The sequence below is a fragment of the Lissotriton helveticus genome, chromosome 4_1, assembly GCF_964261635.1.
Source record: "Lissotriton helveticus chromosome 4_1, aLisHel1.1, whole genome shotgun sequence".
NCBI lineage: Eukaryota > Metazoa > Chordata > Amphibia > Caudata > Salamandridae > Lissotriton > Lissotriton helveticus.
The window spans coordinates 273,628,477-273,653,683 of NC_136063.1; positions in this window are offsets into that span (position 1 = coordinate 273,628,477).

Genomic DNA, 25,207 nt, shown 5'->3' on the forward strand with positions numbered 1-25,207 from the left:
CCATTCTCTTTTTTCTTTACTCCCGCCTGGACTGCCTGAGTGCCCGTGTGCCTGCCCGCCCCATTCTCTCTTCTGTACCCTCGAGTGAGTGGTTCGTCCGCCGGGCTCCTCAGCCCCGTTTTTCCCGCCGCTGCCTCCCGTGAGGCCCCGCCCCCCCACACCCATTGGATTCTTCCCTCCCACCTCCCAGCTGACCCCTCCTCCCCTCTTAAGGTGTCCGTAGCATGGCAGAGACAGTGACCCTAACCCTCGGGTAGGTCACTTCCCCACCGCTGCTGCTCCGCCTGCCAGTCTTCTTGCCTCCTGCACTTCCCTCCAGATCGGCGCTTTCCCACCCTGATCGAGCGGCGCCTGGAATGAGTGCCCCCGTGTGCCTGCCTGCCCCATTCTCTTTTTTCTGTACCCCCACCTGGACTGCCTGAGTGCCCGTGTGCCTGCCCGCCCCATTCTCTCTTCTGTACCCCTAAATGAGTGGTTTGTCCGCCGGGCTCCTCAGCCCCGTTTTTCCCGCCGCTGCCTCCCGTGTGGCCCCGCCCCCCCACGCCCATTGGATTCTTGCCACCCGCCTCCCAGCTGACCCCTCCTCCTCTCCTCCCCTCTTAAGGTGTCCGCAGCGCGGCAGAGACAGTGACCCTAACCCTCGGGTAGGTCACTTCCCCACCGCTGCTGCTCCACCTGCCAGTCTTCTTGTCTCCTGCTCCTCCCTCCAGATCGGCGCTCTCCCACCCTGATAGAGTGCCGCCTGGACTGCCTGCGCCTGGACTGAGTGCCCCGTGTGCCTGCCTGCCCCATTCTCTTTTTTCTGTACCCCCACCTGGACTGCCTGAGTGCCCGTGTGCCTGCCCGCCCCATTCTCTCTTCTGTACCCCTAAATGAGTGGTTTGTCCGCCGGGCTCCTCAGCCCCGTTTTTCCCGCCGCTGCCTCCCGTGTGGCCCCGCCCCCCCACGCCCATTGGATTCTTGCCACCCGCCTCCCAGCTGACCCCTCCTCCTCTCCTCCCCTCTTAAGGTGTCCGCAGCGCGGCAGAGACAGTGACCCTAACCCTCGGGTAGGTCACTTCCCCACCGCTGCTGCTCCACCTGCCAGTCTTCTTGCCTCCTGCACTTCCCTCCAGATCGGCGCTTTCCCACCCTGATCGAGCGGCGCCTGGAATGAGTGCCCCGTGTGCCTGCCTGCCCCATTCTCTTTTTTTCTGTACCTCCGCCTGGACTGCCTGAGTGCCCGTGTGCCTGCCCGCCCCATTCTCTCTTCTTTACCCCCGAGTGAGTGGTTCGTCCGCCGGGCTTCTCAGCCCCGTTTTTCCCGCTGCTGCCTCCCGTGTGGCCCCGCCCCCCCACACCCATTGGATTCTTCCCTCCCGCGTCCCAGCTGACCCCTCCTCCCCTCCTCCCCTCTTATGACGCCCCCGGAGCGAACGCGCAGCAGACGCGCGCAGCGGGTGCGCCAAAGGCAAGCCCGTCTGCGCCCATCCGTGCCTGGACCGCGCCCAGCGCCAGAACCCCTGGCCCCCGCAGAAGCCACCCCACCCGCCGGACTTACGACGCAGCCACCCTCAATGCACTCAACACCGGCCGGACCCCCGGCTGCTACCGAGCCACCCCGAGACGCACCCACGGACCCTTCACCTGCCAATCCTGCAAGTTCTCCTGCATTCGGACCTGCACCGCACCCACACCCACCAAGCTGAGCACCAGCAGCAACCACCTGAACTGCATCCTGCTCAACACCCGCTCTATCCACAGACACGCCGTGGAAATCTGGAACCTCCTCGACACCACATCGCCAGACGTCGCCTTCCTCACGGAAACCTGGATGAACGCCTCCTCAGCGCCCGACATCGCCATCGCCATCCTGGACGGATACAAGATCACCCGGAGGGACCGCGTCAACCAGACAGGAGGGGGCATCGCCATCGTCCACAAGAACACCATCCGCATCACGACCAGCTCCGAGGACACCCTCACAGCCTCCAAACATCTGCACTTCCAGATTCACACCGACCCCAAGACCACCCTCAGAGGCACCCTCATCTACAGACCCCCAGGACCTCGCACACAATTCAGCGAAGACATCGCAGACTTCATCAGCCCACACGCCCTCCCCTCCGCTGACTACATCCTTCTAGGGGACCTCAACTTCCACCTGGAGAACAACAACGACAACAACACCACCACCCTGCTGGACAACCTCGCCAACCTCGGACTCAAGCAACTGGTGAACACCCCCACCCACTACGCCGGCCACACGCTTGACCCAGTCTTCTCCTCCAGCAAGTACGTCTCCTTCGGCCACTCCACCAGACTCCACTGGACAGACCACAGCTGCGTCCACTTCAGCTTCAGAAGGACCACGACTCACCACCACCCGCAACAGGTTCCCCGCAGGAGCTGGAACAAGATCACCACCGACAAGCTCACCACATCCCTGAACCAAAACCCTCCCGCCAGCGCAACAAACCCCAACCAAACAGCCAACAACCTCACACAGTGGATCACCAACTGCGCCAACGACGTGGCACCCCTGAAAAACCATCCCAGCAGACCCGGCAGCAAAAAAGTCTCCTGGTTCAACGACGATCTCAAGAACTCCAAGAAGAACTGCCGCACCCTCGAGAAAGCCTGGCGAAAAGACCCGTCTACAGACAACAGGACTGCCCTCAAGCACGCCACCCGCAAACACCACCAGCTGATCCACACCACCAAGAAGACGGCATTCAAGGAACAACTAGACAACAACGCACACAACAGCAAGAAACTCTTCAGCATCGTCAAAGAGCTCTCCAACCCCAGCGCCGGAACCAACGACGTCACCCCCTCGCAAGAACTCTGCGACTCGCTCGCCTCGTTCTTCCACAGCAAGATCGCTGACATACACAACAGCTTCGGCCCACAGACCACGCACCCAACCACCGAACCAACGCCCCCCACCACCACCCTCCGTGCTTGGACGCCAGTCAGCACCGAAGACACCATCAACACGGTGAACACCATCCACTCCGGATCACCAACCGACCCGTGCCCCCACCACGTCTTCCACAAGGCCGACTCCGTCATCGCACCCCAACTCCGGGACATCATCAACTGCTCCTTCAACACCGCCACCTTCCCGGAGAGCTGGAAGCATGCCGAACTCAGCGCCCTCCTGCAGAAGCCATCAGCAGACCCCACCGACCTCAAGAACTACCGCCCCATCTCGCTCCTCCCGTTTCCTGCCAAAGTCATCGAGAAGACCGTCAACAGACAGCTCACCGCCTTTCTCGAGACGAACGGATCCCTCGGACACTCACAGTCCGGCTTCCGAGCCAACCACAGCACCGAGACCGCCCTCATCGCAGCCACTGACGACATCCGAGCCCTGCTCGACAACGGGGAAACAGCGGCCCTCATCCTCCTGGACCTCTCCGCAGCATTCGACACTGTCTGCCACCGCACCCTAGTGCAGCGCCTGAGCAACATCGGAATCCAAGAGAAGGCTCTAGAATGGATCATCTCATTCCTCGCAGGAAGAACCCAGAGAGTCCGCCTCCCCCGTTCAGATCCGAGGCCACCGAAGTCATCTGCGGCGTACCACAAGGATCATCACTCAGCCCCACCCTCTTCAACGTCTACATGAGCCCCCTCGCGGCCATCGCACGCCAACACAACCTCAACATCATCTCCTACGCCGACGACACCCAGCTGATCCTCTCCCTCACAAACGACCCAGCCACCGCCAGAACCAACCTACACGAAGGGATGAAAGACGTAGCCGAATGGATGATGAACAGCCGCCTGAAACTGAACTCAGACAAGACGGAAGTCCTCATCCTCGGATCTTCACCCTCTGCATGGGACAACTCATGGTGGCCCCCGGCCCTTGGCAGCGCACCCAAACCAACGGCCCACGCACGCAACCTGGGATTCATCCTGGACTCCTCACTCTCGATGACCAGACAAGTCAACGCCGTCTCATCATCTTGTTTCAACATCCTACGCATGCTCCGTAAGATCTTCCGCTGGATCCCCACCGAAACCAGGAAGACGGTCACCCAGGCCCTTGTCACCAGCCGACTGGACTACGGGAACACCCTCTACACCGGAACCACAGCCAAACTTCAGAAAAGACTCCAACGAATCCAGAACGCCTCCGCACGACTCATCCTGGACATCCCCCGTCACAGCCACATCTCCGGACACCTGAGAGACCTCCACTGGCTCCCCGTCAACAAGAGAATCACGTTCCGACTTCTCACCCACGCACACAAGGCCCTCAACGACCTGGGCCCCAGGTACCTCAACAACCGCCTGACCTTCTACACTCCCACCCGTCAGCTACGATCGACCAGCCACGCATCCGAAAAGCCACCATGGGAGGAAGATCCTTCTCCTACCTGGCAGCCAAGACGTGGAACTCCCTCCCCATCCACCTCCGTCTGACCCAAGACCACCTCTCCTTCAGGAAGCAACTCAAGACCTGGCTGTTCGAGCAGTAGTAGACCTCCCCCCCCCAAGCGCCTTGAGACCCTCCGGGTGAGTAGCGCGCTATACAAATTTCTTGATTGATTGATTGATTGATATCTGGGATTCCTGCAAGATCCAGATGACTAGATCACAACTGGATGACTCAAAGAACATGTACCATGGAGTCTCACTTTCAGTTATGTGGTGCCTGCAGCTGTGAGACAACTTTTACATGTAAATCCATGGGACCACATCTCACCTGCCTTGAAAGTCCTTCAATAGATAGCATCGCCAGAAGGTCTACTTTTTAAAGATTTTTGGCATTACCCATAAAACTGTAAATGGCAATGGTTCCCACTACTAGCAAAAAATAAGAGTCATTGATAACCACTTGGGATTCAGACAACTAAAGAAAACCTTCCCTTTTGCTTTGCTAAGCAAGAGGTAGGCAGGCCAAACTACCTAGTAGCACTCAATAGAATTGTTTGAAATGGGATTCCTGGCTGGCTGAGGTATGCACCCAGGCCAAGCAGGGACCACCACTCTAGTCAGAGTAAGCTAGATGCACACTATAAGATAACCTGTACTCACCCTCTGGTAGCTGGCACAGAGCAGTCAAGCTAATCAAATGGGGCAATGTGTAAAGTATTTGTGCAACATGCTCACACAATACCATAATGAATACACCGCAAAAGGACTCTACACCCATTTAGAAATATAGATTATTATATTTGAACAAAACAAGACCGAAACAACAAAAATCCAATCTATAGAATTTGATATTTTGAATTGTAAAGGAAAAAATGCAATAAAGTGCTTAGAAGCAAGTAGCGCAAAAAACGTTACTTTAGGTCGCTCTGGACCGGGGCAAATTCAAAGTTCAGGCCAACCACAATGGCACACCGGCCCCGGGGAACAAAGTACCTTTTCTGGTCACAAACAGCGAAATGCGTAGATTTTCTCCAAGCCATAGGGCGATGTGTCAATCTTCTCCATGCAGTGAAGGCGATGCATCAGTTCCGAAGACAGGTGCCAGAGACGAGAGGCATCGAGCAATGTGCCAGATTCTGCCACTCAGTCGGGGCGATGCTATGATTTCAAGAAGCTGGAGTGGCGGTGATACGCTGTCCCATGCATCGATCTCTGGAGGCAAAGCAATGTTCCGATGCAATGTGCCAATTTTCAGTGGTGTACCTAGGCAGTTTGCTGCCTGTGGCGGTCCCTGTCATTATCACCCCACGACCGTGCTGAAGAGCAGGGGTGGGAGATGTGCTGGCGATATTTCCTGTGTTTGCTGCCGCTGCACCCTTGTATCCCCACTGCCAATTTTACTCCCACAACAGGGTGGGTGCACTGGTTCGGCAACCCGCAAACAGGAGATGTGTCGAGATCCATGTTACTAGTATCTGGGCCACTTCCAGTGACCCATGCACAGGAGCAGTGGTAGAGACTTTGATATCCCTGAGTCTCATGCAACAGGAGGCAAGCCAAAAAGCCCTTGGAGAGCACTTGAAGTGAAGGAAGAATCCATCTCTCCTTCAGCAGACTCAGAGAGCAGCAGGAAGCAGGGCAACAGTACCTTACCGAAAAGTGTCTTTGTGGGGGGTGAATTCAAAGCAGCTCTCTGAAGTGCCCAAGTATCACTTTCAACCCAGTCCTGTCTGCCAGGCTCACTGTGGGGGGTAATCAGTCTTTTGTGCAGGACAAGAAGCTACCTATTCAAGTGAAGTGTTAGCCCCTCCCTTCTGATCTGTGCAGGCACAGCCGTCAGAATGTAGATATATGTAGATGGATACTCAGACTCACCTATCCTTACTGTGTTGTGGCTGTCTAGAGGGAATGCACAAAGTGTAGCTGTCACCCACCCCAGGTGTGTATTGGAGACAGGCTGTCAGGCACACAGAGCAGAAAGTGCAGAGAAATGTCCACTTTCTAAAAGTGGAATTTTTGTAAACAGTACTTTAAATACAACTTAACTGTAAGGAGAGTTTATCATTCCCATTCCAAAGATATGAAACAAGAAAACGCTACTCTTCTCTGATCAGGAATAACAGCTTAAAAGTGCATTAAGGAATTTCCACTGCTTGCCTGTGAAAGGAGCAGGCCTCATAGTAGTGAAAAACAAAATATGCTGTTTGTCACTACTAGGACATGTCAAACATAAAGGTACATGTCTTGCCTTTTACTTACATAGCACCCTGTCCTTAAGGTTACTTAGGGTCTAACTTAGGAGCGACTTGCATGCTATAAAAGAGGAGTTTGAGACTTGGCAAGTAGTTTTAAAGGCCAAGTCAAAGTGGTAGTAAAACTGTACTCACAGACACGGCAGTAGCAGGCCTGAGACAGGTTTGAAAGGCTACTTACGTGGGTGACACTAGTAGTGCTGCAGGGACACTCATAGCATTTAAAGTAGAGGCCCTGGGTATATGGTTTACCACAGTACTACAAATATACCAACCAAGTATACACCAATGTCATCATGTTTATGGGAGAAGCACATGCCATTAGCTCTGGTTAGCAGTGGTGAAGGGCTCAGAGTCCAAAAGGCCAACAAAAAGTATCAGCAAAAACAGGATGTAAAAAAAAAGGGCTCTGGAAAGACCACCCTGTGGATGACAGGGCTAACAAAAAATATGAACAAAATGGCCCTATATCAGTAGAGGAAAGTATGAGGCAACTCATAATATTAACACCAAAGAGAATGGATGAGGCTAAAAAGAATTGCTAAGCTCAGACTCACATAAAGAGTCATCCAAGGAGAAGAGCAAGAGTCAAAACAAATGGCTGGCAGTAGTAGGGCTCAGTGGAGAACACTGAATAATGGGTCTTAATTACAACAAAAAGACCAGTCTCTCGATTAAGTCCTGTCCTTTGACCTCTAGAGGACACACTCCATGACAATGTACATAAGTTTACAAGTTGGGCAGTGATAACCAAAAGATTAACAAACAACCTTGCATGACATCATTGCATGACTGCATGCATCACCAATACAGTACATCATGAGCTACTTGAAGAACCATCTGAATGACACCTAATCCTCTTGAGAATCTTTTTGCATGATGATATGAATAAACTAATAGTATAGCCTGTACAAGCATATATATATGTGAAATTAAACAGTAAGTAACAACCATATAAAACAAATGTCACAACAATTCTCATGATTGTTTACTTACCTTTGTGAAAACAGTGGGCCCGATTCACAAAAGTAATCTGAGACAAAATCCTAACTTTACTACTTTCGTTATTCCTGGGTTCAAGGATATAGAGATCAGGACGAGTCCCTCCCATTCCCAGACAAGAAGCAGCAGACCAACACAGCAATGCAGGTAGTAAAGTGGCAATCCCTCCTACAGTACAACAGCTCTTCTTCCAGGTAGAATGTCCTTGGTTCCAATAGAGTTCTGATTTGGACTTGTCAGGGGTCCATTACTTATACCCAAATGTGCCTTTAAATTTGGGTAGACATCAAAGAGGCCTTTGAAGATCACAAGATCCCTGCCTTTGCCGATGTGGCTCCTGACACTCTACATGGGGGTGTGCTGCTCTTCGTGTGGGGACAGACACAGCCCTCTTCAGGTGCAAGTGTTAGCTCCTCCCTCCCAATTTTCATTAGGAAGGCCCATCAGCTTGTCAATGGGCAATGGGCCATCAGGATGCAAAGGCCCTCAGTGTGACTGTTTAGAGGGAATGCGCAAAGCCCAGATATCACCCAACCCAGACGTGCATTCAGAGAGAGGTAGAGGCACAGAATGGTTAAAGTAAGAAAATGCCAACTTTCTAAAAGTGGCAATATCAGACTTACAATTTAAAACCCGACTTCACCATAAGTTGGGATTTTAAAGTCTTGAGACACCAAACTCCAAAGTACTATGTGCTCCCCTTTGGAAATGACACTTAAAATATGTTTAATGCAATCCCAATGTTAACCTATGAAAGATAGAGGCCTTGTAGTAGTAAAAAACTAATTTAAGAGTATTTCACTACTAAGACATGTAAAATTTAAAAGTACATGTCTTACTTTTTAAATTCAATGCACCCTGCCAATTGAGCTTCCCCGGGCCTATCGTAGGGGTGACTTACATGTAATAAAAAGGAAGGTTTGTGCCTGGCAAGTAGTTTAATTTGCCAGGTAGAAATGGCAGTTTAAAACTGCACACACTCTCTGCAATGGCAGCCCTGAGCTATGTTTAAAAGGCTACTGAGTGGGTGGCACAATCAATCCTACAGCCCCACTAGCTGCAATTAACTTACAGGCCTTGGGCACATATAGTGCACTTTACTAGGCCATATACATATATATGCCAGTTGTGGATAACCAATGTTACAATGTTTAGAGTACAAAGCAAATGCCTTTTAGCACTGGTTAGCAGTGGTAAAGTGTCCAGAGTCTTAAAGTCAGCAAAAATGAAGTCAGCGAAACAGGAGGTCAGAAGGCAAAACGCAGGGGAAACAATCGCCAAGGATGCCAGATCTAATAAATGCCTACTGCAATAAATATTAAACTGAAACTGGTGTGGAGCGCCATCTATTTGCATCATGATCATAGTGTTTTAGCAAAGGAAACCCCTCCTACACTACACACAACTTGTGTATCAAACATTTCACAACACACAACCCTTACAGAAGATGAAGTGAAGGGCCAATATTAATGTGGGGATGAATGGATTTTACCAAAGAGGCTCAATCGGTCCTTTCTCTGGGGTATAAGTAAAAAGGCACGTGTAAGGATGATAGAATCCACTGCATTATACTGTTAGCCTTACATAGGCTGCTTAGGAAGGGGTACCTATTTTGGCATATTTACGATCTAGCAGGGCAGCAAGACATATGAAATTGACGCTAAAAGATTACAAATAATAAAAAAGTAAGCATGTTACTGTCCGGAGGTGGTGTGTATATATGTTTGCAAAAAAATAAGTATACAATCACACTTCACAAAGATAAATTACATAAACTTGAAAAAAAGCAGAAATAAAAACAGATCCTCAACACTTAAATGGAATACTTTTTAGGTGAATGTGCACATTTGCACAAGCAAAATGTCATCACTCACAGTGAGTAGAACTAAGTTGGCTTACCCATTGCCCCATGCCCTATGCTGTGGTGGGCAGAAGAAAAATGTGAATGACACTTGAACAGGTGAATAAAAGAAGCGCATGGACAAAAAAAGCCCTTGTCTACCTGTATGTACGTATTTATGTATATATGGAATGAGAATGTCTCCTGCATTGTGTAGCATCGTATTCCCCTGCACTGAGAGTCATACTGCAAGTATCTGGTATCCTTTTTGTTTGGTTTGTCTATAGCCTCCTACTAATGTAGTGTGCCATCAGAGGCCTAGGCATTTCCCTTAACATGAGTGAGGTGTGGGGTTTCCTGTGACCAGGAGGGGCACCCCAAGCATTCCCTTATTTTACTGACAGTGAGTTACTGTCCCTGTCAAGGGTTTAGCATGTTGAGCAGTGGTGGTAGTGTAGCATGTTTTATGAACCCTTAGTTGTGACCAGAGCTTTTTATCTGTGTCACTGGAGAAAAGGGCTACTGGCACTCTCCAGTAAAGTTTTATTTCTATGCGATAATCTAGATCCTAGTGCTAACATTCCACATTTATGTTGTGCTTCTTTTTGCATGTGGGGTCTGTGGCATATTCATTGTGTGAATGAGTGAGACAGAGTAATGTAAGTGGAAGAGTATTGCTGACATTCTGGAAGCTGGAGGGAGGAAGCCTAATCCCTGAAGTGGCTACAGAGGAGACAAGGTTCCTTTAGCAAGTCAAATTTACTTCCAGTAGCACTGCTGTTTGGTAGATGGGTGGTGGGGCTGCAGTTTTTATTGTCCAGTGACATCAGTGATGTCATTTGAGATGTCATCAATGATGTCATAAATGATATCATAGAACTGGTCATGAGTGATGACATTGTGAGGTCATAAGCATTGCATGGTGGGATGCAATTTATAGTTCACTCTGCTACCTATAACTGGTGAATTTCTGTGTTTTTTAGTTCAAAACATTAAATTGCCATTAGCATTTTCACCTAACTAGAACGCCACTTAAACTTTGTTTTCTTCAATGAATTTGTAAGATTTGTTTATGTTAAGGAAGATATAATTACAATTTCTAACTATAACATAGCTTTAAGCTTTAGCTTTTTCTGTGAGTTTCTAATTTTTTTTTACGTGAAGTAATATTTTATTACCATATCTAAAGCTAACCCCCGCCAGGCACGGCCTTTAGCCATGTGTGGTGGGGGTTGGCCAAAAGGGCTGGCCTGCGGGCAGGCCCTGCAACCAACCGCCTGTGGGCAGCCAATCCTCGTGACCTATCTCATTCCCTAAGCCAACATTGGCCCTCGGGACACTATCCCCCAGAGCCTAATCTTTTTTAAAAAGGGGAGGGGAGCATCTGCTCCCCTGGCAGAGCCTCCAGTGGTACTTTAGGAAAAATATACAATTATAGCCAACACCCAATTAATAAATGCCAGCTCTCTCAATAAAAAAGGTAAAGCATAACAGAAAAAGCGACCTTGAATGAGAAAGAAAAAACAAACACATATTACAACAAGTGTTGTTTTTTCTTTTTCATTAATGTGATCTGTTGACGAAATTCAATTTATTTGTACTGAATGATCTATTGAAACAAAAAATGAATATATCTAAGAAATAATAATGTTTGATCTAATTTTCTATATGAAATAAAATGTTATGTATATCAAAACAAAATGTGTTGCTATATTTATAGTAGTACATTCAAGGTCGCTTTTTCTGTTATGCTTTACCTTTTTTATTGAGAGAGCTGGCATTTATTAATTGAGTGTTTGCTATAATTGTATATTTTTCCCAAAGTGTTGTTTCCCTACGTTTAGCAAACTTAATACTGTAGGGGTCCCCTGTTTTTCAAATAGTAGAGCCTCCAGTGGTGCCAGGGACCATATCCCCTTGGCCTTCTTTCTTAATAAAGATGTAGATGGTCCGTGGTCCCCCGACCAAAGCCACTATTGGCCCTATGGTCCCCTTCCCAAGGACCTTTTTTAAAACAATAGGAGGTACGCACGGCCCTCCTTGTCAAGCCACTGTTGACCATGGGGACTCCATCTCTCAGCCCCAAAAATATATTATTAGGAGATGGGGGCACACGGCCCCCATCCCCGAGCTTAAACGGGCCCCAGGGACCCCATCTCCGGGTCGTACTTTATTTACAGGGAAAAGGGACATTGGCTACCCCTCCCTGAGGCTTAAGAGCCCTTGGGAACCCCATCCCCCGGGGCTGAATGCCAAAAAAGAGGAGCAGATGCATGGCCCCAATCCTTAGCCTTAATAGGCCCCAAGAACCCCAAAATTCCATATTAAAGACCAGGGGGATTTGGGGCCCCCTCCCTGAGCCTTACTAAGCCACAGGGACCCCATCCCCAGGGGCCGATGTGCTTGCTAAAGTGGTGGGAGTCACAAAGTCCCACTACCCAAGCTCTAATAGGCTCCAGGAACCCCACCCCCTGGGCCTCTAATTTCTTGAGGGCTGCGAGGGGAGCCCCGGGGTCTCTGCGGCCCCAGACAGCTCCCTGCAAAATTGCAAACATCTACAGCAACTTAGTACACCAAAACAACCCCAGATAACTCATCGCCAGCCTACCCACCACCAACCAAGACACCAACCTGACCAAATAGATAGCCCTCACAAGAAATGTCACAGCGGCAATCATGTGAACCACCTACTTAGGGACGGCTGTGTACCCTTATCCCCACCATATCCACAACTTGGGAACATCACAAATAAGCCCTGACCCATATCATCAACACCTCCATCACATCCGCCACTTTCTGGATGAACGGAAACTTGCTGAAATCTATGCCCTACTCAAGAAGCCTACAGCTGACTCAAACCAAATAAGCAACTTCTGATTCATCTCCCTGCTGTCTAAAGTATTCTATTATTACAATTCCTGACTGTAATGTCACTTCAGCCCTTGTTCTTTTCAGTGAATTTCTATATTTTTTAATGTAAAGTAAGACATCCATCACCATGCAAAGTTTGGGGTTGATCATAGGGCTTTGGGCCATGGTCAAGCCCTGCCCTTAGCCCCCAAAGGTTTCCCAACCATTCTGCTGGCATTAAATCCCTTTGCTGCGCACGGCGTTGGCCTTGCAGGGCGAGTAGTTGGGCACACAAGGTGAGGTTAGGCACCCAAGGAGGCTAGGTACCAAACTTATTTGGGGGCCAAGCACCAGGCCCTGCGCCCATCACACCCGTGGGATCCCAATCCCTTCTTTTTTTTCTGGTGCACTGCAGATCCATGGATCTGCATGATTCCCCACTGGTGTCATGCTAAGTGCCGTGTTGGATCCAGGGATCCAGGGAAGACCCCCACAAAATGTTTTTTAAAAAATATAAACAGATTAATGGCCCCCGACCACCAACAACCCCAAAGACCCGAAGGCACCACTCTACCCCTTTATATATTATCATGAATAATTTTTTAGGACTCAGAGATTGAGTCTCCGAGCCCTAAAATGGCACTGCAACTTTCCTTAAGCTTGCAGACTGCCAATCACAATGTGTGGTTGAGCTTGCAGATCCAGCTCCGTGGTTCCATTATGGGTCCTCCGCAACTCCTCGGCAGCATGAAGTATTCATACATTTTCATCTCTACATTTTTCAAAAACTACTGAACGGATTTACACCAAATCGTCCAGCATGCTTTCTGGATCCAGATCTAGTGTTCTGCCAAATTTGGAGTATACTTCTATTCAGCTATTTAGGCAGTAGCTATGTCCAAAGTTCCTATGGAAAATTGCATAGGAAAAAAATATTTTGGGAACCCCACCTTTTTTCTAAGCCCCTCTGGATAGAAAACCCCAAAACTGTCCAGGTGGAAGCCAAAGGTAGATGAGACCATGGGCCTGATTTTGAGTTCTCTGGTCGATTACGCCATCACAAACGTATGGCGGTAATGAATCAATCAATTGGACACACCAACGAGATATCATAAGAAACATACAATGAAATACTGTCCAGCAAAGATAATGTAATCTGTTAGACCACGATAAATTATAACCTGTAAATTTTACAAAGTCCATCAGGCTTCATTACGAGTTACAGATGGAGAGTATATAAAGTGATAGAAAAGAGGGACTCACCTACCGTGAGAAAGACCCTGTGAGGTCGAAACACGTTGGTGGAGTAGTGGTGTTCGCCATTTAAGAAATACATAGGATTCACTGAGTGCTGCATGTTTGTATACAAAAAGGAAGTGTGGGCTCTAAGGATCAGCCCGTCACCAGCACCTGCAGTTGAGTGCACCAGGTCTGAACCTTGCAGTTAGGTATGCTAATGAGATCTTAGCTTACATTTAAAAAAAACTGGAAACTCACTAAAAACAACAAAGTTTAAACTGTTGTTAGAGTTAGGTGTTGAAATAAGGTAAAAGTTTTTTTTATTTACATACATTTATATTTAACTTCTTTAAAATTGATTCAATAAATCTGTTTTATTATCATTTAGTAAACAATAAAGATAAACATTCCAGTGAGGTTTATTTTTATTTTAAATATTTTTTTATTGCATTTATATAATTTAGGTATTTCATTATTTATTAAGAATGTAATTTGATGCATTAATGTTTCTAGGTAAATAATAATTGAGTTTTATGTTAATTTAAATTTCCATTTAACAATTTGTTTTACATTAAAATACTAAAAAAAATGATCAAACTTCATTATTTTGCCGTATTATTTGCCACCGGGAGATCTCCTGGCATAAGAGGCATGAGTAAATCTACACATGTAAATTTACCTTGGAGAAGGGGGCCCAATACATGCAGGTGCTCAGGGGGATATGTTCAACAGAAGTGGCGGAGTGAGGCGTTAGCCGTTATGGTTTAACGCCGCACTCCACCACTTCAGAAATGCAAGGCTGCACCATATTTACAACAATATGGTGCACCCTTACCTTTCCCCCTGCGCTGGCACTACACTTAGCAGGCACCATTGCACCATAATGCAACGGTGTTTGTGTGCAGGGGAAAGATTGTTTATGTACAGGAAGGTCCCCCGTCTTGTACATAAACAATCTTTAAATGCCATTTTGTCACTTCTATGTTTGCTGCTTAAGGCTGCACACTTGGAAGTCTCAAAATGTCATTTTTAAAAAAAAGATTGTTTATGTGCAGGAAGGGGGACCTTCCGGTACATAAGCAATCCAAGGCTGTTTGCTTTTTTTCATGTGTGCTGCCCAAGGCAGCACTCATGGAAAAAGCAAAAACGAGGAGAAATAAAGCATTTTGCCACCTTAAGATCGGGTATTTCTTGATCTTAATTTTAGCGCTGCCTCCTATTTACGCTGACCTTGTAAATAGGGGGCAGTTTCATAATCAATGGGTGTTGCGGTGGAACGCCCACTCAAACACCCACTGCCTACCCCTTTCACACTAAGTATAGTGTGAAAGGGGGTCTTTATTTACAAGGCAGCGTTAAGCCATGTTAAGTGGCTTAACGCTGCCTTGTAAATAAGGTGAAGCCCCTATCACCTCTAGAACTTTGCAAAAAGCGACCCACCTGTGGCGATAGGGGCATTTAAATATGCCCCTCAGTGCTTTACTGTATCAGTCTACAGCCGCGGCCGGCAGTGGGAGTACCTGCAGGGCGGTGACGTGGGGAGGGGGAGGGGCAGGGTGGGGGGTAGTAATGTATGGATTATGGAGCTTCCCAGGTAAGTAAACATTTAAATAAATAAAACAAATGTCGTTGAATGCACTGCATCACCAAATGCGATGCAGTGCGCGCAACGACATTCGTTTTATTTATTTACATGTTTACTTACCTGTAAAACTCCGTAATTCATACATTACTACCACCCACCCTGCCCCTCCCCCTCCCCAAGTCACCGCCCTGCAGGTGCTCCCACTGCCGGCCGTGGCTGTCAGTCTATTTATAATGCTGCTTACTGAAGTTAATTGATGTATTCAACAACTTTAAATGTAACTACCCAAAATGCTTTAAATGCATTTTAAGACCATGACTATGAAGTTTCGTTCCCTAGGACATTGATTTGCATCAGTGTCCCTGTGTTTGTATATATGACACACATTCTCTATAAGAGGTCTTCTGGAGTTGAATGCAAAAGCTTTAGGCACGGGAAATTATAGTTCAATGACAACAACAGGAAGCTTCGGTAAGTTACCTTTGATGTAAAGATATGCGGAGGCCTTGCTTGATGATAATACAATAATAATTACCTCTTTAGGCCTAGGCGCCAATTTAGGAAATCACAATGTTTGAGTGTGTCAGAATGATAGATTCTGGTGTACATAATCCAGAATTTGACAGCGACCTACTCCGGAATGTTGACAAGACTCACTTGTTTATCCTTCGTTCACAATTCCTGGAAGCAATATTTATTTTTCTGCTAGAGTTTTTCATCTTTTACATTTTTATTAAGATGTATCATTTTGACTAGTATGTTACATATCTCTTTTTGTTTCTACCTTACTTGGTGGTAGTATGTCTCACCGTGTGTTGATTCATTGTACTGAGTAGTTTAAAAAACTGTTGAAGGAATAATTACACGTGACCTTATTCCCACCAAACATTATGAGCAGAGCAGCACCATCTGAAAGAATTATATGTGGAGTACTGGTACACAAAACAAAACATTTCGAGGTGGAAGATTTCATTTTCAAACAAAATCTGCGATTTCTGCAAAAAACAGGAAATTGTGGAAGCATTGTTTGATCAGTGTGTACATTTAAATATACATTTGAGGTTTTACACTCACCTGAAGACATGATTTATGTTTGATGCATGCTAGAATGGTAAAATGGCTGATCCATAAATAAATAGTTTCAAACACGAATGGGCCGCCGTACAAACCGCATTTTTCAGTGTAATTGGTAGTTCTACAACAATACGACTAATGTGCTAGAAAATATTATTCACAAACCTACGTGCAGACTTTGCACTTCTACCTCTCCTACCTTTTTCTGTGCAGAGATCTCCGCCCTGAATGCACACTCTCTGCGCAAGTAAGTATATGTTTTAGTAGTACATTTAGGAGGATCAGGTAGTAGTGGCTGTTCAGTAGGGATTACTTACTAATAAATGGAACGGATAAGGGGAGGATTAATGTGTAGTTAAGAGAAGAGTAAGCCCATTCCTATTCACAATTCAGTTCTACAGTTACTGTAGCCAAAAGGGGCCCAACACAGTTGTAAATTTGCTATAGCTCAGAGCTAGAGTAAGTCCAGCACTACACATGGCCACCCACTGTTACTGCAACAACCATCCATAGACAATAGTTGAGGCATGTACCTAAAATAAAAACCCCATAGGAACTAATGTTAAATTGAATTATGTGAAACTAGTTTAAATATAAATATATTAAATCAAATGTTATAAACATACTTTTTAATTTTAATTTACCATATTCTAATAAGCATTCTAAAATTGAAATATTAATGTAACATTGTGTATTAACATTTAATTTGAATTGATCTATTTACTCTACCCATCACCTTTAGTAATTTTTAATACATAATAAAAACATATGTTTCTACACTTAAGTTGGGATTTTCTTTTAAATTTGAATTTCAGAAAAATAGTTTACATTTAATGTAATATATTCAAAATAATTACATTTAAATTCAATTATTAGTCTTGTAACGTGTTATATTGTTCTACAAATAAAAAATATATATATAAAGAACATTAACATTTTATAGTCAAATATTTTTCCTATTTTTTGTTTTTGTTACCACAGAGATGTCCGCCTTAGTGGCGAAGATCTCGATCTACATGTGAAAAGTTACTAGTGGTAACTTTAAACTATTATCATATTTCTTGAATAACTATTAACTTATATTAGATTAAATTAAAAATAATGTCTAAATACATAATGAAAAGGCCCTGCCTATATATACTTATTATGTATCAAACATTAAACAAAGCTATGTATAGAATTCATTGAAAGTCATTTACATTTTAAATAAAAGTTTTGTTTTAAATTAGAGAATGTTATTAAAATATGTTATCATTAACAAATGTGTTTTTTCAGAATATATATTCAAAATTATAAAATTAAGATAAATGTATTTATATATTTTAAGAGAGCCAAATAAAGCATTTTAATTTAATATTATTTCCTGCAGGTTTCTATTTTCAGACACAGCTTCTATTATTTTCAATTATAAAAGTGTTGCAGTATCAGCCTGGACATGTGTGGTGCTGGACTTACTACTGCTCGTTTCTGGTGGTAGTAACTTTGCACTAGTAAATTTGGCCCCACCCAAGGAGGAGCCAAGGAGGTGGATACATTTAAGTCTACACTTTTGAATAATTTCACACTCATAAATGGTATATGTTCAAAAGTAATAAAGTCACTCAAAAGTATGGGTAAAGTTACTTGTGTAGATTTACTCACATGCAATTTTACCTTTGTGAGTAGGCTCCCAAGTTGGGGCTGCAGTGTCCCAACATTCAAGGAACAGAACTGGATGACGTCTATCAGCACAGACCTTCAAGACTTTAATGCAGTATTTTAAGGCTTGCTTGACCCAACAAAATCCATCAGTAACATAGCATTACTGTAGTCACTAGTTTGGATGTGCTTAACATCAAGTCATTTCCATTATACAACCTGTCCAAAGGCATAGGCTTTATTTCATTAGTACATTTTAAAATGGTACCCGACAGATGGGCATTCTTCCAGGAACCGTATTGTCAGTTCCTGGGAGGATGGCCATAGCTTTAACAGCAGGCATTTTTCTCAGGTTCTCTACCCTCCATAAGGTTGGAAGTGGTCTCACATAGGAACCCCAATAATGACCTGTTTCACCTATTTTCCCTTGTGATGGTCGGGCCTGGGGCATAGTGGTGGATACCAACTCATTCTTTTACCCAGAACCCAATAACTGAGACCACACGTATTTGTTTGGAAGTGTAAAGGCTGCTAGTAGTTTGGTAGTTGGTAGTTTGGTCTGCCCTGTTCCCATGATGCACTGGGCCAGGGACAGACTAATTTGCATATAGCCAGGTTCTGAGCTGGGATGGGGCAGTGAGATAAATAACGGTGATGGATCAAGCCCTGATCTTTGGACTGGGTAAGAGTGGTCTGCTTAATTCAGACACTCTGTTCATCACCACCCCCTTTTCTGTATCGTTTTTGGCCACTATAGGTGTGGCAGGGTATACTCAGACATGAGTCCCTTTCTCACTGCTCCATCAGGATTCAAGCAAGCCGGGCCGAAGAGGCTGAAATGCCAGAAACCGGTCCCCGGTAGCTTGTCTCCTTTCTGGTGAAGAATTGGCTTGGTAGTTTGGTCTGCCCTGTTCCCATGATGCACTGGGCCAGGGACAGACTAATTTGCATATAGCCAGGTTCTGAGCTGGGATGGGGCAGTGAGATAAATAACGGTGATGGATCAAGCCCTGATCTTTGGACTGGGTAAGAGTGGTCTGCTTAATTCAGACACTCTGTTCATCACCACCCCCTTTTCTGTATCGTTTTTGGCCACTATAGGTGTGGCAGGGTATACTCAGACATGAGTCCCTTTCTCACTGCTCCATCAGGATTCAAGCAAGCCGGGCCGAAGAGGCTGAAATGCCAGAAACCGGTCCCCGGTAGCTTGTCTCCTTTCTGGTGAAGAATTGGCTTGGTAGTTTGGTCTGCCCTGTTCCCATGATGCACTGGGCCAGGGACAGACTAATTTGCATATAGCCAGGTTCTGAGCTGGGATGGGGCAGTGAGATAAATAACGGTGATGGATCAAGCCCTGATCTTTGGACTGGGTAAGAGTGGTCTGCTTAATTCAGACACTCTGTTCATCACCACCCCCTTTTCTGTATCGTTTTTGGCCACTATAGGTGTGGCAGGGTATACTCAGACATGAGTCCCTTTCTCACTGCTCCATCAGGATTCAAGCAAGCCGGGCCGAAGAGGCTGAAATGCCAGAAACCGGTCCCCGGTAGCTTGTCTCCTTTCTGGTGAAGAATTGGCTTGGTAGTTTGGTCTGCCCTGTTCCCATGATGAACTGGGCCAGGGACAGACTAATTTGCATATAGCCAGGTTCTGAGCTGGGATGGGGCAGTGAGATAAATAACGGTGATGGATCAAGCCCTGATCTTTGGACTGGGTAAGAGTGGTCTGCTTAATTCAGACACTCTGTTCATCACCACCCCCTTTTCTGTATCGTTTTTGGCCACTATAGGTGTGGCAGGGTATACTCAGACATGAGTCCCTTTCTCACTGCTCCATCAGGATTCAAGCAAGCCGGGCCGAAGAGGCTGAAATGCCAGAAACCGGTCCCCGGTAGCTTGTCTCCTTTCTGGTGAAGAATTGGCTTGGTAGTTTGGTCTGCCCTGTTCCCATGATGCACTGGGCCAGGGACAGACTAATTTGCATATAGCCAGGTTCTGAGCTGGGATGGGGCAGTGAGATAAATAACGGTGATGGATCAAGCCCTGATCTTTGGACTGGGTAAGAGTGGTCTGCTTAATTCAGACACTCTGTTCATCACCACCCCCTTTTCTGTATCGTTTTTGGCCACTATAGGTGTGGCAGGGTATACTCAGACATGAGTCCCTTTCTCACTGCTCCATCAGGATTCAAGCAAGCCGGGCCGAAGAGGCTGAAATGCCAGAAACCGGTCCCCGGTAGCTTGTCTCCTTTCTGGTGAAGAATTGGCTTGGTAGTTTGGTCTGCCCTGTTCCCATGATGCACTGGGCCAGGGACAGACTAATTTGCATATAGCCAGGTTCTGAGCTGGGATGGGGCAGTGAGATAAATAACGGTGATGGATCAAGCCCTGATCTTTGGACTGGGTAAGAGTGGTCTGCTTAATTCAGACACTCTGTTCATCACCACCCCCTTTTCTGTATCGTTTTTGGCCACTATAGGTGTGGCAGGGTATACTCAGACATGAGTCCCTTTCTCACTGCTCCATCAGGATTCAAGCAAGCCGGGCCGAAGAGGCTGAAATGCCAGAAACCGGTCCCCGGTAGCTTGTCTCCTTTCTGGTGAAGAATTGGCTTGGTAGTTTGGTCTGCCCTGTTCCCATGATGCACTGGGCCAGGGACAGACTAATTTGCATATAGCCAGGTTCTGAGCTGGGATGGGGCAGTGAGATAAATAACGGTGATGGATCAAGCCCTGATCTTTGGACTGGGTAAGAGTGGTCTGCTTAATTCAGACACTCTGTTCATCACCACCCCCTTTTCTGTATCGTTTTTGGCCACTATAGGTGTGGCAGGGTATACTCAGACATGAGTCCCTTTCTCACTGCTCCATCAGGATTCAAGCAAGCCGGGCCGAAGAGGCTGAAATGCCAGAAACCGGTCCCCGGTAGCTTGTCTCCTTTCTGGTGAAGAATTGGCTTGGTAGTTTGGTCTGCCCTGTTCCCATGATGCACTGGGCCAGGGACAGACTAATTTGCATATAGCCAGGTTCTGAGCTGGGATGGGGCAGTGAGATAAATAACGGTGATGGATCAAGCCCTGATCTTTGGACTGGGTAAGAGTGGTCTGCTTAATTCAGACACTCTGTTCATCACCACCCCCTTTTCTGTATCGTTTTTGGCCACTATAGGTGTGGCAGGGTATACTCAGACATGAGTCCCTTTCTCACTGCTCCATCAGGATTCAAGCAAGCCGGGCCGAAGAGGCTGAAATGCCAGAAACCGGTCCCCGGTAGCTTGTCTCCTTTCTGGTGAAGAATTGGCTTGGTAGTTTGGTCTGCCCTGTTCCCATGATGCACTGGGCCAGGGACAGACGAATTTGCATATAGCCAGGTTCTGAGCTGGGATGGGGCAGTGAGATAAATAACGGTGATGGATCAAGCCCTGATCTTTGGACTGGGTAAGAGTGGTCTGCTTAATTCAGACACTCTGTTCATCACCACCCCCTTTTCTGTATCGTTTTTGGCCACTATAGGTGTGGCAGGGTATACTCAGACATGAGTCCCTTTCTCACTGCTCCATCAGGATTCAAGCAAGCCGGGCCGAAGAGGCTGAAATGCCAGAAACCGGTCCCCGGTAGCTTGTCTCCTTTCTGGTGAAGAATTGGCTTGGTAGTTTGGTCTGCCCTGTTCCCATGATGCACTGGGCCAGGGACAGACTAATTTGCATATAGCCAGGTTCTGAGCTGGGATGGGGCAGTGAGATAAATAACGGTGATGGATCAAGCCCTGATCTTTGGACTGGGTAAGAGTGGTCTGCTTAATTCAGACACTCTGTTCATCACCACCCCCTTTTCTGTATCGTTTTTGGCCACTATAGGTGTGGCAGGGTATACTCAGACATGAGTCCCTTTCTCACTGCTCCATCAGGATTCAAGCAAGCCGGGCCGAAGAGGCTGAAATGCCAGAAACCGGTCCCCGGTAGCTTGTCTCCTTTCTGGTGAAGAATTGGCTTGGTAGTTTGGTCTGCCCTGTTCCCATGATGCACTGGGCCAGGGACAGACTAATTTGCATATAGCCAGGTTCTGAGCTGGGATGGGGCAGTGAGATAAATAACGGTGATGGATCAAGCCCTGATCTTTGGACTGGGTAAGAGTGGTCTGCTTAATTCAGACACTCTGTTCATCACCACCCCCTTTTCTGTATCGTTTTTGGCCACTATAGGTGTGGCAGGGTATACTCAGACATGAGTCCCTTTCTCACTGCTCCATCAGGATTCAAGCAAGCCGGGCCGAAGAGGCTGAAATGCCAGAAACCGGTCCCCGGTAGCTTGTCTCCTTTCTGGTGAAGAATTGGCTTGGTAGTTTGGTCTGCCCTGTTCCCATGATGCACTGGGCCAGGGACAGACTAATTTGCATATAGCCAGGTTCTGAGCTGGGATGGGGCAGTGAGATAAATAACGGTGATGGATCAAGCCCTGATCTTTGGACTGGGTAAGAGTGGTCTGCTTAATTCAGACACTCTGTTCATCACCACCCCCTTTTCTGTATCGTTTTTGGCCACTATAGGTGTGGCAGGGTATACTCAGACATGAGTCCCTTTCTCACTGCTCCATCAGGATTCAAGCAAGCCGGGCCGAAGAGGCTGAAATGCCAGAAACCGGTCCCCGGTAGCTTGTCTCCTTTCTGGTGAAGAATTGGCTTGGTAGTTTGGTCTGCCCTGTTCCCATGATGCACTGGGCCAGGGACAGACTAATTTGCATATAGCCAGGTTCTGAGCTGGGATGGGGCAGTGAGATAAATAACGGTGATGGATCAAGCCCTGATCTTTGGACTGGGTAAGAGTGGTCTGCTTAATTCAGACACTCTGTTCATCACCACCCCCTTTTCTGTATCGTTTTTGGCCACTATAGGTGTGGCAGGGTATACTCAGACATGAGTCCCTTTCTCACTGCTCCATCAGGATTCAAGCAAGCCGGGCCGAAGAGGCTGAAATGCCAGAAACCGGTCCCCGGTAGCTTGTCTCCTTTCTGGTGAAGAATTGGCTTGGTAGTTTGGTCTGCCCTGTTCCCATGATGCACTGGGCCAGGGACAGACTAATTTGCATATAGCCAGGTTCTGAGCTGGGATGGGGCAGTGAGATAAATAACGGTGATGGATCAAGCCCTGATCTTTGGACTGGGTAAGAGTGGTCTGCTTAATTCAGACACTCTGTTCATCACCACCCCCTTTTCTGTATCGTTTTTGGCCACTATAGGTGTGGCAGGGTATACTCAGACATGAGTCCCTTTCTCACTGCTCCATCAGGATTCAAGCAAGCCGGGCCGAAGAGGCTGAAATGCCAGAAACCGGTCCCCGGTAGCTTGTCTCCTTTCTGGTGAAGAATTGGCTTGGTAGTTTGGTCTGCCCTGTTCCCATGATGCACTGGGCCAGGGACAGACTAATTTGCATATAGCCAGGTTCTGAGCTGGGATGGGGCAGTGAGATAAATAACGGTGATGGATCAAGCCCTGATCTTTGGACTGGGTAAGAGTGGTCTGCTTAATTCAGACACTCTGTTCATCACCACCCCCTTTTCTGTATCGTTTTTGGCCACTATAGGTGTGGCAGGGTATACTCAGACATGAGTCCCTTTCTCACTGCTCCATCAGGATTCAAGCAAGCCGGGCCGAAGAGGCTGAAATGCCAGAAACCGGTCCCCGGTAGCTTGTCTCCTTTCTGGTGAAGAATTGGCTTGGTAGTTTGGTCTGCCCTGTTCCCATGATGCACTGGGCCAGGGACAGACTAATTTGCATATAGCCAGGTTCTGAGCTGGGATGGGGCAGTGAGATAAATAACGGTGATGGATCAAGCCCTGATCTTTGGACTGGGTAAGAGTGGTCTGCTTAATTCAGACACTCTGTTCATCACCACCCCCTTTTCTGTATCGTTTTTGGCCACTATAGGTGTGGCAGGGTATACTCAGACATGAGTCCCTTTCTCACTGCTCCATCAGGATTCAAGCAAGCCGGGCCGAAGAGGCTGAAATGCCAGAAACCGGTCCCCGGTAGCTTGTCTCCTTTCTGGTGAAGAATTGGCTTGGTAGTTTGGTCTGCCCTGTTCCCATGATGCACTGGGCCAGGGACAGACTAATTTGCATATAGCCAGGTTCTGAGCTGGGATGGGGCAGTGAGATAAATAACGGTGATGGATCAAGCCCTGATCTTTGGACTGGGTAAGAGTGGTCTGCTTAATTCAGACACTCTGTTCATCACCACCCCCTTTTCTGTATCGTTTTTGGCCACTATAGGTGTGGCAGGGTATACTCAGACATGAGTCCCTTTCTCACTGCTCCATCAGGATTCAAGCAAGCCGGGCCGAAGAGGCTGAAATGCCAGAAACCGGTCCCCGGTAGCTTGTCTCCTTTCTGGTGAAGAATTGGCTTGGTAGTTTGGTCTGCCCTGTTCCCATGATGCACTGGGCCAGGGACAGACTAATTTGCATATAGCCAGGTTCTGAGCTGGGATGGGGCAGTGAGATAAATAACGGTGATGGATCAAGCCCTGATCTTTGGACTGGGTAAGAGTGGTCTGCTTAATTCAGACACTCTGTTCATCACCACCCCCTTTTCTGTATCGTTTTTGGCCACTATAGGTGTGGCAGGGTATACTCAGACATGAGTCCCTTTCTCACTGCTCCATCAGGATTCAAGCAAGCCGGGCCGAAGAGGCTGAAATGCCAGAAACCGGTCCCCGGTAGCTTGTCTCCTTTCTGGTGAAGAATTGGCTTGGTAGTTTGGTCTGCCCTGTTCCCATGATGCACTGGGCCAGGGACAGACTAATTTGCATATAGCCAGGTTCTGAGCTGGGATGGGGCAGTGAGATAAATAACGGTGATGGATCAAGCCCTGATCTTTGGACTGGGTAAGAGTGGTCTGCTTAATTCAGACACTCTGTTCATCACCACCCCCTTTTCTGTATAGCTTTAACAGCAGGCATTTTTCTCAGGTTCTCTACCCTCCATAAGGTTGGAAGTGGTCTCACATAGGAACCCCAATAATGACCTGTTTCACCTATTTTCCCTTGTGATGGTCGGGCCTGGGGCATAGTGGTGGATACCAACTCATTCTTTTACCCAGAACCCAATAACTGAGACCACACGTATTTGTTTGGAAGTGTAAAGGCTGCAATTTATTGGCTTGTTTTACTTGCATTCGAGCCTTCACAAATTCACTTTATGGTCTACTTTCAAAGTGATAGCTTTAAACACTATCTCAGTTAATGTTCAATATATCCTCTTCTATCTGCCTGTTACAGGGTGATGGTTCCTGGAAGGGCATCCACAATTTTAACTCCTTGGCTGCTCTATTGGTGTGCCCCATTGACTTATATACTTCTTGAAGGGT